Source organism: Anopheles stephensi, chromosome 3, assembly GCF_013141755.1.
Source record: "Anopheles stephensi strain Indian chromosome 3, UCI_ANSTEP_V1.0, whole genome shotgun sequence".
NCBI classification, from domain to species: domain Eukaryota; kingdom Metazoa; phylum Arthropoda; class Insecta; order Diptera; family Culicidae; genus Anopheles; species Anopheles stephensi.
The window spans coordinates 73,811,189-73,829,707 of NC_050203.1; the positions used below are offsets into that span (position 1 = coordinate 73,811,189).

The 18,519-nt window shown below is 44.9% G+C and overlaps 1 long non-coding RNA gene across 2 annotated transcripts in view; it reads left to right on the plus strand.

The window, feature by feature from the left end:
- Positions 1 to 2,048: 2,048 nt before the first annotated feature.
- The window catches only part of LOC118510713, a 36,018-nt gene continuing 19,547 nt past the window's right edge, over positions 2,049 to 18,519 (plus strand). Inside the window, exon 1 of one of the 2 annotated variants that reach the window (XR_004906055.1) lies at positions 2,049 to 2,129. This is a non-coding gene — a long non-coding RNA (uncharacterized LOC118510713). Of the gene's footprint in view, positions 2,130 to 2,169; positions 2,341 to 18,519 lie in introns of those variants that run through there. The other variant, XR_004906056.1, reaches the window with a different exon arrangement.

Below are 18,519 nucleotides of genomic sequence, written 5' to 3' on the forward strand. Positions count from 1 at the left end.
CTAGTCTTGAGCTTAGAATTATTATAAAAGATTGATCTTGTATTGCTCCAGGGTCTCGATTTTCCTAACTAGCTTCCGTAAGGGTCAGTGTATGGCTCCCAATCAATATTCTTCTTTATTCATTCTCCAGAAGTGCTCCACGCTCCACCCCAAGAAATGTTCGGAAGATAGTGCTGATAAGTGTTGGGTCAAAAAGCTTTTTCTAAAGAGGAGATGGCAGCTGCTAGCTAACATGTGGGAGTCGAGGCCCCTCGGTAGCTTCACAAATTTTGCTAGAAAAAGACATTCCATTCCTTGGAGTAGGCCTCTTGGACTAAGCCGCTTGGACAAGGCCCCTTAGACTAGGCCCCTTGGTATAGCCCCAGGAGCATGCCTTTTGGACTAATCTTGTAGGATTCTTGGAATAGACCCCTTGGAGCAGGCTCTTGGAATTCCCTTGGACTAGGCCAGTTGAATTAGGCTCTTTGGCGCAGGCCTCCTGGGACTAAGCCCCTTTGTACAAGGTCTGTTGGACTTGGCCTCTTAGACTAGGCTTCCAAGAGTAGACATCTTGAAGCAGCAGCCTTGGGTTAGGCCCCCTTGAAAAGGCCCTTTGGAATAGACCCCTTGGACTCTCTCTCGCTTGTTCTATTCTAGGTCTAACGACCTCGTAAGGTCATGCCTGCCTCTTTTGGCTTACTAGTCTTAATGATACCACGTAGATGGTTAGTTAACCCTCACTACGGGGGAACGGTCTGGATGGGATTAGAATCCCGGCCCTTTGGAGCAGCCCTGTGGACTAGACCCGTTGGAGCAGCCCTGTGGATAAGGCCCCTTGAACTACGCCCCTTCGACTAGGCCCCTAGGACTATAAGAATAGGCCTCTTGGACTAGGTCACTTGGTGCAGGCCCCTTTGAGCAAGCCACTTGGACAAGGTCTATAGGAATAGACCCCTTCGAGCAGACCTTTTGTATTGGGTTCCTTGCACTAGATCCTCTGGACTAGGACCTTTGAACTAGATGCCTTGGAGTAGGCTCCTTGGTCTAGGTCTCTTAAAGCAGGCTTCTTGGTTCAGAACCATTACTAGGCTAGACTAAACTCCTTGAAGACGATCGCAAAAAAGGATTAAAAGAATTCGAAAAGTTATAATAAAAATAGAAGCAAACTAGAAAGAGGTGTGTCATAAACGTCATAAAAAATCATAAACGTCCATCATAAGACCCATCATAATCACCCTCAAATTAGACCTATTGTTAAACGTCAACAAGTTGCTGGATTTCCCTCCCGTGTGGCACTGTATCAACAAACACCGGAAATTAATCAACCCATTTCCATAGTTCACACCTTTCGCGGCATGTCAAACGCCTGATTATCATACTCGTGCGCAACTGTGTGCTAATCGTTTATGTTAACGATGAATAAAAAAGCATAAAACACGTTACACCCCACACAAAAAAGGGAAAGAAAATGAAAGTGAGAACATTGTCGCCCTAATGTGAAAGGTAATTTAACGGTTGGATGCACGTGGTACGTTAGCTGGTTTTTGAATTTCCAACCATCGCCTACTATGACACGAAACAAATAGGAAGCACTTGCTGCGCGTGTTGCACAAACCATAATCGAACTCCATATTTAAATCAGCCTCGAGATGGGGTGGAAGGGAGAGATGAAATTTTAAAGCAAACCAAAAAAAGGGATGTATATAGAGCTAGAGGAAGTACATAGCGGTCGGGGCCTGTAGATAACGCGTTTTTCCTCCCTCAAAAAAAGGGTGCCACACGAGCCTGTCTGTGTGAGTACGCAGTAGGGTGGTGTTATGCTAAAACTTTCCAATCCTTTTACATGCTTTGTTTGAAAAAGGGGTTAGCAACGCAACCGGAGTGGTTCGTGGCGAGGGTTACTTTGATGTTTTTTTAGGTTTGTAAAAGCTACAGCTATACGCCGGCTGTACATAACGCGCACACTGAGCACTAGCACTGAGAATCCTTTCGCCATTTAGAGGCAATCGGTAGAATGGTGGATGTGTGGTAGAAGGTTTTTTAACAATCGGCCCTGTCCAGAATGAAGGGGTTAGACTGATCGGCCGACCCAGCAGTTGATTTAGTCTTGTACGAATCGGAGAAGTGATTGGATATCTACGGGCAGTGAGGTGAGTCGCTTTTTTTTCCTACTAACCGTCCGTCCGAATGCGCATGTTTCCGGTGGATGGTATGCAAAACAGCTGCTCCATCAAGTGCTCGACGCGGACATTTTGCGAGTGATCATTTCAGTTTTAAACTTCCTTGCGGGTAGAAGAGCACATCAGCAACGATATGGCAGTTCTCTCGAAGGAATTTAATTACGCTTTGATCATTCAAAAGGTTCGTGTCCGTAAATTTTGCACTCGAGATCGAAATTGAATTTCTCACCGGAGTAGGACAAATTGGTATCGGGTTTTTTGGTTTTTGGCAGAATCCGTATCGATAGTGAATTCTTCTTAGTGAGTGATGCCCAAGAGTGGCCAGAGTGGTTCGGCAAAACCACTTGAACGGTGAGCGAACCGTGTCAAACGCCGTACGCCATAAGGGGCAAAAGGCAATACGGATCCTTCTCCCGGGGCACAAACCACGTCAGTCTTTTTTAACAAGCCCTAAAACAGTCGGCAGGATGGCGATAGGACACGGTTTAGAGTTTTTTCCGTAATTAGGAAATTAGAAATGTGATCCAGGCGTTGTCGTGTTTTGCTGTCCATTGTTGTGCTTGTGGATTGAATGTCTGGAGGGAAACTGAAAAATCTGGACATTCCCTGCTCACGATGCTACGCCGTAATTGGAGGAACAGGAAATGACCACCTCGATTTCGGTGAAAAATCTCAATACCTTTCTGGCTGGAGTATTCAAGGAGCAGTGTCCGAACAAAAAAACGACATCGGCAGGAAATGGACCTGAGGACATTGGTTTGAAGTGAACGATGGGAAGCTGGTGCTTGAAATGGAATTTCTAATAAGAAAGAAAATGTGAAAGCAAAATCCATGTTAGTTAAATTTATTTAGCTACTCAACCGCCATCATTGATTGCTCTTTGCGAGCAGCCTGGCATCGGGAAAATTGGGAAAAATCACTTGTGTGCTACTGAGAGGGGAGATGATTTTTTGCTTCTTCTGCTATTGGATCCTTCTGCGATTCGGGCAGCAGAATCCTATTTGAACCGACTACCTGTTAATAGTTGAATTTGAAATTGGACATTCGAGTCAAGGGACGATTGATAAAGTCTCTCCCATAGCCCACCCCCCCACCCCCCCCCCCCTATGTCGTGGAATCGGGCACTGATTGGCGTACGACGATGAAATGAAAATTCTCCACAAATCGAACCGAATTTTCCTGTCGTTTGTTTCCTTGTCTCTCTCTCTCTCGCGACGCAAGTGGCCATCAGGTCCGGGGGAATGTGAATTTCCGAACCACGCGTCCCTTACACTCCGGGTTAATGAAAAAGTGATTTGGGTTGGATTAATTTGGAACTTTGATTTGGCCCTCGATTCTTCAAGCTTCTGTGTGCCGTTCTGGTTGATTTATTACGAGTTTTCTTGTGAAATGTCTCGAACGACGCAACCGTTCGAAGAAAACGCTGCTCGCATTGAAACGCCCTAGTGGAAGGGAGCCCATTGGCCCCAACCACAAGCCACAACAATTTCGAAGCATTTCATTACGAACGGTCTTTTTGAGGGAAAATCTAATTTTTACAACTTTACACAATTGTTGCACAAATTAAACAAAAAACCAAACCACCCTCGTCTGATTGAGTTTTCCCAGCTGCAAATACACAAACGGAGGAAAAATACGGGATTTATTATCATAAACCGCCAAGGGTCAACCTCGTTCGGTGTGCTCAAATCGTTCCCTTCAATTTCAAAAATTGTTGCCCAGCAAGTGCTGCTGAAAACTGGAAAATGTTGTACCCCAGGGGGTAGCAAAAGCATTTCCATCTTAATCTCCCTTTATTCGAGGTGAGGAAAAAAAATCGCCTTTTCCCGCTGTATTTCATATTTATGACAATCGGTGGAATTTTCCAACTCGCTTTCCAGTGTACTGCTTACAAATAATAATGTGTAAAGCCATGTGCCGGTCGGGGGAAATCCTGAGACGAGAACAAAAAAACCCCGAACAAGAAAAACATGCATTTTTTAAGCGCCAAAATCGAATTTACGTCAAATGTTGCGTTACCTCGGTGTGTTATTTTTCTATTTCAGCTGAAGTGAACCGAGCTTCTCGTGGGGGATTGAGTGTCCCTTCCTTTTTTTGTTGTGTGTGTGTGTGTGATTCGTGGAAACCTTATCACAAATGTATTTATTTTTTCAAAGCATTAGCAAAAACATGTCGTTCAAATTATGTGCATGTAGTAGGCATGTGTGGCGTCCCTGTTTTCGACCCTCGGCAGATCAGCTCGCCTCCGGGAGCAGCACGTTGCTATGCAACACGATTGGGAAGACACACGCCAACAGGATTTACCAAAGGACGAACAAGAGCAGATAGAGGGAGATAGAGAGAGTGGGCTAGAAAAACAGGGTGGATTTAAATTCAAAGCCGTCCAATTCGACACGGACGTGATTCGTCCGGTAGCAGTTTTGGTTGGGAAAGCCCGAGGAAAAAGCATTCGGCCCACGGGCACCGTTCCCGGTAATGAGCATGACCGGGACATGGGCGATAATAATGGGGCGAACCTCATTATTCCCGGACCAGAACCGCAAGCTCGTAAGTGCTTGGAGTTCGTAAGGTGACGGGGTCCATTATTGAAATGAGACGAACGTGTGGACGGACGCTCATTACTATGTAAATTGGATTGGACGGCACCGGCTGGCTGGACCGACCCGGTTATCTCGTTTCCCTTACGCCAGGGAATGAAGTCCTTCATCCCGGGTGTTATTAGTATGCTGATGAAAATGGACACCACATGCGCGTTCCGGTTTTGCACTTGCTTCTGCAAAGCATTCTAAAAGTGTGAAAACTGGAATTGTTGGGATCTGTGGAAAAGATAAGATGCATAAGATAAGCAGGATAGATTTTTATCCTGTTACTTACTTGCAAATGAAAATGCTGATTACTCTGCTTCGTTCTGTGAGGATGATAAAAGGAATTTATAAGGTTTTCTATAAGCAGTCTAATGTAAGTTTACGAATTTTTTGCCACTTATCTATGATTATGCCATTTAAAATAGTAATTATTTTTGAGACTTATCTACAAGTGACATATCAAAAATTTGATAGTATTCAAACTGTTAAGGAGCCTTAATAAATGGTTCTGCAGCCGATATTACCTAAACTTGCAAGCATGGAATAAGGATAAACTTTCCAGAAATGCATAGATTTTAGAGAGTAACCTACTAAAAGTGACCGCCAAGGTCGTTGCTGTCTAAGGGACTTCTTCGCCCCAGGAATTTTTCTTGTGAGATGATTTATCTATCTGACCACCTTGCCAAAGAGAAGTTGCCGAACTACGAGAAGTCGGCTAACACGAGATATGGCTGGTCGATGTGGCTTCGTTGTCCCAGCCTCAATACTCAAGAGACATCTTTAACCTGGAGCCTCGTGTATCAGGGACCTACTAAGACTGGACTAGGACTACTAAGAGACCTCATTGTAGATGGGGCCTCACTTACCAAGAGGCCTGCTGTTCAAGCTTCATAAGTCATTGCAATCATCTAGGCCGTTCCCCCCATACTAAGGACTGAATATCCAACTATGCGGTATCAACAAGTCTAGACCTAATAGGTCGTTAAGCCAGGAAAGAAAAAAGAAAAAGACATTTCAATCTGTACTAAGAGGCATTTCGTCAAAAGTTTTTAATAGACATTCTAGCCAAATCTCTCTCTAGATACATTGTCGTCGATGTCTCTAGATTGTCCTCTGATCGAGATACTTAGTCATGGTCCAAGAATCCAAGGAACTTGTCTATAGAGGGCAGAGACAACTAAATCAAAGGGGCAAGAATGGCCTCATCCAACTGAGTGCTCTAGTCCGTCGATATGGTCTCATTGTCCAAAGGACTTGTTGTGTAACAGATCCTGTTGTGCTTAGGCAAAGAAATGACCTTTAACTAGCAGGCCTCTCACCGAAAGTCTTCAACAGACTTCCTGCTCAAAGGGGCTTTATATCCCAAGAGGCCTAGTAGTCAAAGTAGTTTCATCGTCCTCCTGCTGAGGGATCTCGTCGTTCCCTAAAGGGTCACGTCTACCAAAAGGACACTCATCTTGCCTAAAGATCCTGTCACTGAATGTACACAGGCCCCAAAATGATCTAAGGGTCAAAGTCATTCCTTCCTGAGGCCTATTAACGTCCGGATCTTAAGTTTCTGGATCTGGATCTTAGGTTTCGATTGCTTAATCGAAGGTTAAAATCAAGAAGATACATAAGTAAACGAGATTCTAGAGCCTGTTCACAGGAAGGATTCATTTAATATTACTTAGGGCTAGTAACAAGCGTCTTTTAATACCGTTTTAAGCTGTGTTAATATCCTTAGCTCTTGAATTAATTATTAAAATTGAATTAATTTTGTTAGATGAATTAGGAAAAATATATGAATTTTCTTATTTATCTTCGTCATTGGTAAAACGTTTAAAACTCTAGAAAATATGGAGCCTCAAAGTCTTACAACAAACGACGTTAATATCAGTTATCAAATAGGAGCAACAAATTCTAATGTTCTTCCCGAACAGGACGAATATAAGGCTCTAGCAACTCATTCTGGCAAGTTCTCCAGCATCAACCCGATGTTATCGATTTATTCATCCTTTGCTTCCCTACACAACCGGGCCACCATAACGTATTTACATACACATCCCCGCCGCACACATGGCCAGTAATGATTGATTGTGTTTACATCCATCCGAGGGGATGAATCGCACCAGGGGTGGTAGCCTTGCCAATTCACGCAACTTCATGCCATCCAAAAAGGGTTAGCCAGATGGACAAATTCTCAGTCCACTTTGGTAACTTACCCGGGTAGAAACTAGAATGCGCGGCTCGATCCGGTTACCAATATTTACTGATTATTAATCATAATTTTCAAGCCGTCCGCCGCTTGTCTGACCCGCGTTGAACCCTCTCGGTCTGAATCCTTTTCGTCCTATTTGTAATGTTTACTTCTCATTCATTTTCATTGCATTATCGTGGACACTGTAAAGGCGACACCGTGTATTTAGTGCAAAATTATGTTAAAGGATGAATAATCCATCATGTACGACGGTGACTTGTGGAGCTGGCGGCGGTGGTGGGCTTCACTGTACCAATTTTGTTTGAGTGCCCCCGGTGGGTGTTATGCGGGCTGAAGTTTCTTTTGTCCTAGGAGATGTCTTGCGTGAGCAAAAAAAAAGAACTGAAACGCAATCCTCAATTCCACCGAATCATACTCAAAATGTGATGGGGGGGATTTTCGAGCTTTATCAGCATTCAACAGAGTGAACTCGGACGCGAAGGTTCCTGAACCCTGGATCTGGCTTCTACGGCCCACGCCATCGGTCGCCATAAATCTCCGTTAGAGGATCAGCGCAACGGAGTCAAAAAAGGATTTGATTTATTTCCGTTTTCGGCCACGGGATTTCGGCTCGGTAAGCTTTTCCGTGGTAATTTATTTGAATTTACTTGAAATTAGATCATGGCTTGGGGCAAACTTTGCCGCCCTCCACTCAAGAGAAAGCCTCTCGAGATTATTGCCCACTGCCACTGAGTGACCGAGGAGACGTGAGGAGGATGATTTTAATGTCCCTTTTGGCGGACAATGCGGCCGGTAATGTGGGTAGCAGCGTACATTCGCATGCACCAGCAGCCGGGCACTCATATTTCGACACTAGCAAATAATCATTTTTCCAATAGCTTTCCAACAAAAAATGGTGAACACGGATCTTCACTTTTTTCCCAATTCCCGTTCTGATGCTTTAGCTTGACCCTAGCGCGTGTGCCCATTGCGGTGCCAGCACCGGGACCGGTGAAGAGAGCCATAAAACACATTAAATCCCATAGAATAATCGAAATGTCACATTAAGATGTGAAATATAGACGAATGCGGACCGCACGAGGCCCCGTGATTTGCCCGTGGAAAGGTGTCCCGGTGGATATAGAGCTGCCAGTTCCATCCTCGTCGCCGAGCGTGTCAGCGTTAAGGCCTCGCGTTAGGCGAAATGGGGGCTTCCGTTCTGCTAGCCCAAGGCTTTGCATCCGATTAGTATGGAAAGTATAAACCCTCGTTCGCTCGCTCGCTTGCCACATGGGACGAGCCTTTCTTCGCCGTGACTCACACGGCCGGCCGACTGGTTCAACCATAAATATATATTTTATGGAGCCCTTTGGTTTTGTATTTTCTTCCTTTCCGGAGGCGCACACACAGATTTTTCTGTGTGTGGTACTTCCCTGTTGTCCGAGAACGGCATTTGTTTTTTGTGCACCGGTGGTGTTTGGACTTGTTTGCATCGTAAGGATTTACTGGCAATCAGCATCCTTCCGTATGCGGGGAGTATCCTCGGGGGATAGATAGCTGGAATGGAATCCTTCCTGGACCAGCAAAACCGTGGGGTTACAAAAAAAAGCCGGAAGATGTATGGTCTTTGCAACAAATCAATACGGGATCGTCGGTAGGAGGTCCTTTTGGGTGGCAGCGGAGGCACAGCATTTTTATGTTTTCTGGCGTACTTTTTTGTGTGTTCGCAGGCTAGAATTGTTACGGTTTTTTTGTGTCCACGAATCGATCAAGCATGACGGAATGGCAATAGATCATAAATAAACTGCGTCAAGGAGGAGTAGACTAGGATTGTTCGTATAGACACACAAATGTGTTCCAATGAATTTTTCAGCAAGGAATATTTTTATGTATGTATTTTCAACTCACTTATCTACCAAAGATGTGTGAAATTATTTTCGATCCATATAATGGAGTGGAATATTGCAGGTCCGCTTTGGATTTTTTCAATTAACTGTGGGTTAAGTAGTTGGTAATTAAATAATGTTGATCGTAGTGATTCAATTAACTAACTCAAGGACATTTCTTGCAATTTAACAAAGTTGGCAGGGTTGGACTAAACACACGGCAGCAAAACCACAGTTGATAGGAAAAATTCCATACCTGCATGAAAAAATCCCCCCGCCTAAATGTATTCAAGATTCGAATCATTGATTTCAAAGATCCACAACAAACTTACAATATTCAACAATCCATTGCCATGTTATTACATTTCTACTAGGAAGTTGGGGGTATTTGGAATAGACGGAGCAATTAAATGATCCCAGACTCCTTATAGTCCTCTTTAACGATTCTTCTTTATCTTCTTTGTCTCTAGAAGTTCAAGATGTTGTTGGCCTGCCATTACTGACTCTTCCGTGACGTGAGTCCACAAGCGGCTAGATAGTTAGCCCTACGTAAGGAGAGACGGCCCAGAAGGGGATCGTTATCTCCTGTCGATATGTACTGCCTAGTAGCGACGATTCTAGTTCTTATTAGCATCCCTAGCATCCCTAGCCCTAGAACAGTCGAAGAGCTAAGACAGGATCTTCCATGGTAAACATAATGATACATCCAGAGATGCTTTCACTTTTTTCGATACGGATTAAGTATTGAAATTTGAATACTGCAGTGAAAGGAATTATCTTCGACCAGTCAACTTATATCCCTGAGTGCGCATATACCTGCCTCATTTATCATGTGCGCCTCAATTGCGCTTCTACTACCTTCGATTGTATTATTGATCTTGTCTCTTGTTGTCTTCTTCTTCATTCTTAGTCTAAGGGTCTCGTAAGGTCATGCCTGCCATTGCGGGCTTAGAATGGACAATTAGCCCTCACTATGGAGGGAATGGCCCAGATGAGACTTGAACCCTGGCCCTGCCGGGTGAGGACCGGCGCCGCTGTCACATCTACTACCTAGCCACCCTTGTCGAGTTTATTTAAAAATAAATCTAGTTAAAATCGAAATCAATGAGTAAACATAAGAGACAACAAATCTCCATTTTAAACTTCAAACTCCCAACGGCTCAACCAATCGAAACCAAGCATTCGGGAAAAGGCCATTTTAAAATGCACCCTAACCAGCGCCTGGTTTTTCTTCGCCGTCAAATCACTGTCTTTACATAATTTGCCTATATTCAAATGGCTCGTACCATAATCCTTCCCTTTTTTTCGGGGTGTCTAAAAAAACTGCTCCCTTATAGAAAGGGTTGATTTGCAATGGCGGTTAGAAAATGAACTTCCCAATACATCCTTTATTTTGTATATCGACTTCGGGAAAAATTCAAATCAAAGCATACAAAAAATGCATCGAAAAACACAACGATGCGCAGATTGTCGGGTCGTGTGGAAAGGGTGTTTCGGTCTCATTATCCCATCATCATATGACTAACCATGCATCTGTCGCACAACCCTGTGGCTCAGTTCAACGGACTCGGCACGGGTTTTGGTTTGCGTGTCCTTGTTAACCCTCCGTGTTTCACGCGTTATGCTTATGTACAGCATAAAAAGGGATACTGGTGGTTGCCACGAGCCACACACACACACACACCCATTGCACCTTCCCTAACCTCACCATCCTCAACGCTTTTGTCAATGCCACAGATTGCATCCGTTTACATCCTTTCGCCACCGTTTGCACCTCATTCGAATACCTTTTGTTCTGGTCGGCGCTAGGCGAAGGGTTTTGTGGCGCGCGCTTCTGACATGTGCTCTCCCTCTCTCTCTCTCTCTCGATGCCATGTGATGGAAAAGCGCATATTTGCACTTCTCAACAAAAAAAGGGAAGGGAAAAGAAGGCTATGGAAAAAAGGGGAATGCTGTCAGTGAAGGATTTTTCTCCTTTTCTCTCTCTCTCTCTCTCTCTCTCCGTTTCTAGCTCTCTTGCTCACACGTGTGTTGTTCGAGGTCCTGTTCACCCCTTGCAAAACGTTGTTCACCGTGCGCTTGCAACCCTCTCGTTTGGAAAATCTATTCTGAATTCCCCCCCAGCCCGTGTCTGCTTTCTTCCTTCAGCCCCGCAGACTCCAGCCGAAAACCCTTCGGGTTGTGTTGTGATGTTGATCCCATATTCATGCACACACAGACACACCGATGATGACGACGACAGCAGCAACATCACGCGTACGAAGAAACCGAGCATATCAACCGTTGAGTCCGGTTTTTGTGTGCAATTTATTTTATGATCCGTTCCTCCTTTCTTCCGGCGCTCACGGTGTTGTCTGCTCTGCGCGCACCCGGCACAGGTTGAGCGCGTGTACGAAAAGCACGGGTGTATGTGTGGTATACTGTTTCCTTCCGGTGCGGAGAAGGATGCTGCTGCTCCTGTGTGCAACATTATATATTCAGCGCATATATTTTCCATACATTATATTTTATTTCATACATTAAATTTGAACTGGCGCATGCGCCGGTGCTGATGGTCGTGATGGTGCAGGTTTCCTTTTTTTTTGCATCGGGTTCAGGAAAAACCTTTTTCTTTCTTTCGCCACACACACACACACACGTTGGTAGAGTTTTGTGCTTCACTTGTTTGCTGAATGGAAATTTGAGTTTTGGCTTTTGTAAACCGAGGGTTTGGGTTGCGACTGGTATATAGCGCTGGAGCTGCCAAAATTGCAGCAACGTCACTTACATAGGTCGACGTTTGATTCGGCAAAAATTCACCCCTTTTTTCGTGTGTGTTAAAGACGATTCTTGTGGGTGGAGGTGGTGGTTGGAGGGTTCGCTTGATTTGACAGTTTTCCGATTTTTTGCCTTGCAGGACACAGACAGACGGATAGACAGATAGATGGGTTGCTTTGATAGACAGCCGGAGTGACATTGTTGCATCGTGGTCTGCCGGTTGCTAGGCTACTGGTTGATCCAGGGGATTGGAAGCATTTTAATATGCCGTTTGCCATTTTTTATTATCAAGAAAAATCCCAATTTTCCTGCCACAATTGAACTCCCGGACTGTGTGCTATTTTAACGAATAGGATTAAAAAGCCTCAACATTGGGAAAGCAAACGCAAAATTCCAAATTGATTGTTTGGGAAGCGAAGAAAAAAAGAAAACCCGAATCGATCGCCATTTTCCAACCATCGTTTTCCCTTGCCTTTTGCAAACAGATTAACAAATTGCGTACCGGGCAAAAAAAAAAAAATTGGATGATCGACATGTGGGTGTGGGTCGGTTGGAAAAACAAGAAAAACTTTATCAATTCAACTCCAGCGACCTCTTTTTTCTTCTCGCCCTCCTTTAAGTTAAAGCAAAGCTGGGGGTGGTGGAACTTGGGAGGGAAGAAGTGTGATGGGTTTCTTTTTCGCATTCTACTCCCGGCTGCTAGAAAATGTAGCAAAAAAAAAACACACACACACACACAAACTCACCCAAGAAAGAATTGCAATCATGCGTGCGGGTACGTTGGTGGTTTTGTCCGATAAACGCGTCGTCCTGCCAGTGTCCACCGCCAGTCCAGCCGTTGTTCGCTTTTGATTGCAAATAGACGGCAAACGACCGACACCCCCCCCAGCGAACCGAAATCGAAATCAACGGCCGAAACCGACAGCGAATATGTGAAATGTCAATCAAACCCGATGGTCGATAAAATGAATTTAACTGTTGACTGACGCACCCTCCCCAACATGCCTTGCAGAATAAGGTGGGGAGTGTATGATGGGGGGGGGGGGGGTGGGAGGGGGGTTGGGGGGTGTAGTAGATGGTATCGAATGTTGGTTGCTTGCTTGTCGTCTATTTGCCCACTTTGCCCAAACTCTTCGGCATTCGCGTCAGCATTCGAGCCTGGACATTCGCTGGGACGCTCCGGCAAAGCTAATCCCCCCGGTCAAGCTGAATCGGCATCTTGTTTAAGGTGGTTTGGATGTGCCTTTTAAAAAATATATAGCTAAATATATAGGTTGCATTTTCAGCATTTATTTCCGAATTCTTAGCAGTGGCTCCCACAATTCCCCAACAAACCAAACAAAAAAAAAAACCCCATCGACCATCATAAGAACATCACTCTAACGAGGTGCGCATTCGTGTCGCCCGGAACACCCAACTCGCGTATCCAATTATCGCTAATGTGTGAGCGGCCCATTATTAAAATAAAAATGTAGAGCCAGCGCACGTGCCAATGTGCGACCGGACCACCATCATGCTGCGGATGCTGCGGTTTCATTTGTGGAAATGGCTTCTTTTTTTCCTCTCCGGGTGCCAGTTTTAGTAATGGTGATTCTAAGGGCGCAAAAAAACAGGCCCATAAGGACTCCCGGGCCCGTGCCTTTCCTCTTTGTTGCTGGAACTCGATAAATATGTATTCAAACAATGTTGGCCGGGATTTTGCTTGGGGACAGTGGCGTGCATTCGCACTACCGCTGGTGATGATTATAATCGTAATCGTAAAACATTGCCAACCAGCCGCCCGATGTCACATACACGGCTCAATAATCTCGGCCGCTCCAGTTATGGCAATATTATTCATTCGCTGGGTTTTTCGGTTTCGTTCCGGTATGGTTCCCTGGCAGGGATGATCTGGAAAGGGCAGCACAAAAAAACAGCATAACCACCACCACATGACACCACGACGACAACTCCATTTGCACGACCCACAGAAAGTCGTCTACCCTGCTGCTAATGCGGCCGTTTGTTTTCTAACGAACCGATCAAATGCTGTGGTCGAGCTCGCCCCTTGTTACGAGGCCGTGTTTCTTTTTCGTATTTTAATATCAAATATTATTATTGTTTTTATATTCATCTTTTACGATTCTACGATTGCGCTTGAGCGGCCCCTTTCGCCGCACAACCCTCGTTATCTTTGGGTCGGGCGCAATTTTTCGCAATCGACCAGAAATCGAACGCACCGCGGGTAATGGTGCAAGGGCGCCCGCAGGATAATATCGAAACATCAGACTGAAATATAATGTTAATGCTCACACGCGCGCCACGTTTTAGCCAAATTGAATTGAAAAGGATAAAAAAAGGCGAAGGCGAAGAAAACCGAAGGACCATCGCCAAAGCACCACCCTCCACCGGTTGGGCGATTTTTTTCTTCTCGTGTGTGCTCTCTCCCGATGGCGAATTGTTTGCCCTTTCCCCAGGAAAAAAATGGACGTTTTAAGCAACTGGGGGAAAATCGGTTTCTTTTTTTGGGCGGAAAATGCGGCTAAAGTTTGCATGTCCACGCTTTATCTTACCAGTCGCAGCAGGGAGTGGTTTTCCCTCGGTATAGGTCGGTGTGTGTTTATTTTGCATGATTTTTTATCGACAGGAGGTCCAGTAGCAAGAGGCAGCGTTTTAGTGGCAAGGTGCTGCCAGCTCGGGGACCAGCTCACTTGCGTTTTATCGTACCGGCAGGATCTCTCGACAGGGGCGACAGCATGGTGACACTCACACACGCATACTGTTGGAAATCAACTAATCTAGGCAATAATGGGATATAGCATTCGAATTGACCTCACATTATTGCGACCAGCGCCCACCAAAACTCTGATGTGGCGGGAGAGATAATTCAAGTGTGCTGCAATTTTCTTCTAGATGTCCTATCGGAGGGCGATTGCGCTTTGTTTTTTTAGAACTAGAAAAAAAGTGTCAAGAAGTTTCAAAGATGAGGTAAATGCTTGGCTCTTGTAAGCGCTCTGTCTCGGCTGGAATTTGTTTATTCGTTGTACTGATAGCGAAAAAAATGGCAGCAATCAGACGAACAATAGCAAAAACGATCAGCCCTGGGATGGTTTTGGAGCCACGATGCCTATCGATAAACGGTAGCGGCAGCGTAAAAACAGCGTCCGAAAGTAGAGACCTAGTGGCAGAGGCAGAGTATTTTGGAGTTTTCGAGGCTACCACCCCCGAAAACCTTCAGCCTCCAAAGTAAACAAGCGACACAGATAAAACCGGATCCAATTACCATAAATGGAAAAAATAACAAAGCCAATCAAATCAGAGAGTGAAAAACATTGGCCTGAGAAAATTTTGCTGAAAGTGCGGGAAATGAAAATGCATGCACGTTGAATGGGGAAGCGGTGTGGGTGGTTAGCATCCAGCGACAATAAGGAAAAACAATACCGAACGAATCACATCCACCAGACATATGGCTCAGACCCCACAGACACACAGCAGGGAAAAATGAAGAGCATACGATGATAGTAGTTGTTACACTGTGTGTGTGAGTGAGTGTGTAGTCGTCGTTCTGTGCCAATTGAGGGGGGGGGGGGAGGGGGCTTGTTTTTCCATCCCCCCGAACGGAGGAAGCTGTTCACGTTTCGGGTCGTAATGGATACCACCACCACCGCTACCATCATGTCCTTGTACGTCTGGATTGGTTGCGCATTCGGCGTGCAGAACGGAAATTCGATAGACCGTAAGGAAAATGAACGCTCGTTTGAATTGTGACCGGCACGACAATACTGACTCCTATAGTCTGGGGACGCAATCGGTCGGATGAGTAGGGTGGTAGGGAAATAAAAATGTTCCTTTTAACGACAAAACGGTCCGGCGATGCGGCCGGAGTCAAATAATGTAGAGTAATATAAAAATATTGGGAAGGAATGGCATAAAACAGGAAATTGCAACCGTTCCGTGTAATACCTGTTTTCCACCATTCAAACGGCAAAAAAAAGGAAATGAGCTGAGAATATGATGATCATGGTTAAAATTGGTTCTAAAAATGAGATTCATACGACGGCTAAAGCTTTCACGCTGTACGTTGGTATTCATATTGGCTATTGAACGGAAATTGGCATGGCAGTTGCGATAGCCGTAAGCATTAGTGGTGGAGCTTGTAGCACTCCAACAGTCATGAGTTCAAATCTTGATGGAGGAATAAGAGAAAATGGTTTTGGTGATGGTAAGTTTTCCAGTCAGAAATAGAAAAAAAAATATTGAAGTTATGTTTACGTGTATAAAAATGGTCAAAGTTCATTGTTAAACAAATAGGCGCTTTTTGGGCAGATGATTCCGGAGAGCCTCGATCATTTGGAGGGTCCAAACTTCATAAGGGGCCTCGTATAATATCTTTTCAAGTCCTTTTCTTTGCGGTCATATCGTTGAAGCTGCTCGTGGTTTTTTTAAATGTATTTTTTTTAACAAATATTCTTAATAAGCAACAAATTTAGAGGGGGACTGGTCTGTTCAAATTCTGCCAAAAATAACCGATAAAAATTTATCTTGCGTTCAGTGTCTGCGCAATCTTTAAGACACAGTCTACACTGATACAAGATCTATCTTAGCTTGAAGCTAAATGCTTAAAGATCATAGACAGCGTCAGCGCCACGAGTTTGACATCCCTGAGCCTGGCCATGGAGCGCAGCGTATCCTTTAAGAAGCGTAGTAAAGCAAAAAGTAATGAGGAAAAACATTATTTTACGTCGTATGCATCATTGTTGGTGCTTCAATTCCCCCTTTCCCAGAAGAAAAACCTTCATCGACTGAGCCAATTGTCATCGTTGCACCTATATGGTTGCAAATCACCCTAGCAACCTGCTGCTGTTGCTGTTGCTACGGACGCGCGCACAAAATCCTGTGCAACGCGAGCCACGTGCTCTCGTACTCGTCCTTCACGTGTGTGTTTTTCCTTCGCCTTCTGTGCTCATTATTTTCCTTGCCAACGGCGTCTTATGCTAACGTCCCGTTCTCTTCTCCCTCCCACCAAAAGCCATCTAGTGGGGGAGGGAAGAGAATATATGCCACATTAATTACTGAAATTCCGAATTTTTCCGGCATCATAAATTTGGCTATGGATTCTTTGGCTTCGGCCGCGTACGAGTACGAGCTAGCTAGCCCTTCTTGAAAGGATGTTGCGATTTGAATGTTGCTTCCCCCTGTTGGGTATTCCTTGTTTTATTTCACTCTCACACCTTTACCGCCACACATACACACACACACGCAAGTAGTTGTCCGACCTTCTTCTTTCTTTGTTGCGCACGAACGCCAACAAATCATTAATATCTAGCAGCTACTTAACGGCTTCCCCGTTTTCTTCTGCCTGGTGCGTCTTAAGCGAAAAAGGCTCTGGCTTTTCTTCCTCTGACGAGCAGAGATGAAAACAAGGTGAAGGGATATGGGGCATGGGGAAAAATTTGCAAGGAAATGAAATAAAAATGTATATATGGAAATGGACATAAATAAAAGCCCGGGGAAGCTAGCTGACGCACCAAGCCTGTATGGGTTGCGAGCTGAATTTACGCATTAAGGATGGAGTTTTCCCGAGCTGTAGAAAGGGATAAGAAAATAGGGAGGGAGATGGAGAGAGAGAGAGAAAGAGAGGGAGCTCATTATGTTACTACGGGGCCACAAGTTGTGAAACTGGAGCCGATACGATCCGATCGTCGGATGGTGGAGACGTATTCCACGCATAGAATAATAAAACTCCTTTCCGTTTTTCCCTTTTCTCTTTTTTCCTGCATCTTCTTTGCTAACACAACACACACAGGCACACAGAGGACAATGCGAATTATTCGACCCGCTCCTGTCCGGTTTCGCGTCGGAGCAAGGCGGACATGTTTGGATAGGCAGGCGATATTTGAATAAATGATTTACGTCGCTGCTCGGTTGCTATGGGAAACCGGTGCTAATGACACAAGCAAGCCAGCCAGCCAGCCACCCACTGACCGTAGTTTGTTGCGCCCGGTGCGTGTTTGGTGCGTGCGTTCAAGGCAGTGTGTGGGACAGGATTATGTGCTCGGTGTCTGCACGAGTCCTAGCTCCATGTTTTTGCCGTTCCAATTAAACAAACTTGACGAGGGTTGTGGACAATTGTGTTGTGTATGTGTGGATGGTATATCGCAAAAGGCTCATTATGCGTTAGTTCTAAGCTGAGATGTACCCGTCAGCTTTCATCCCAACAGCTTGAGACTGACATTTTCCTCCCCTTTTTTTCCTGGGCTTGAGCCTGGGATGGGCCGCCAACGCCGACCGACACGATACGTCATTGGTTTGAAACGGTTGCAGAAATTGTTGCAGCTCAGTCCGTACTGTAACTCCAATCCAATTCCTGTGTGCCGGCACAGGATCAAAGGAAAAATGCTAATTTGACTGTCCTGGAACGTTTGTACGTTTTTGCCGCACGCGTGCGAATCTCGGTGAGTTCCGATTGTGCGGCATGTTTGGTGTTTTGCTTGCTTTTTTTGTTGTTGTGCCGTCCTGCCCCAAACAACGGCCCGTTGAATATGGTGGGGCCTTTGGTTTTTGCTTTCGCTGAATTGTTTTCTTGCTTGCTGCTGCCGAGTGTCGGTCAAGATCAACCATCCCGGGGCAGAATCGGTTGTCACACCCGTGCAAGACATTCGGGTTGATTATCCAGCGCGCATGAAGGCGCACAACATTTGCAATGCTTTGCGATGACTCACACACTCACACACAAGGATATACAAAGACAGTGGCTCAAAATGAAATTGGAACACATTTATTATGGTGCCGATTTGAGTAGCCTTTACGTACCTTTATACGAGCCAATCCTGAAAAAACTGACCAAAAATTGGTTGCCAAGTGGCAGAAATGGACAAAAAATTCAATTTTTGCAAGCCAAACCTATAGCTTGGACAGTTTAAACTATTGTAAAATTAAATCAAATTTAATGAATTAAAAAATCTGCCAAAATT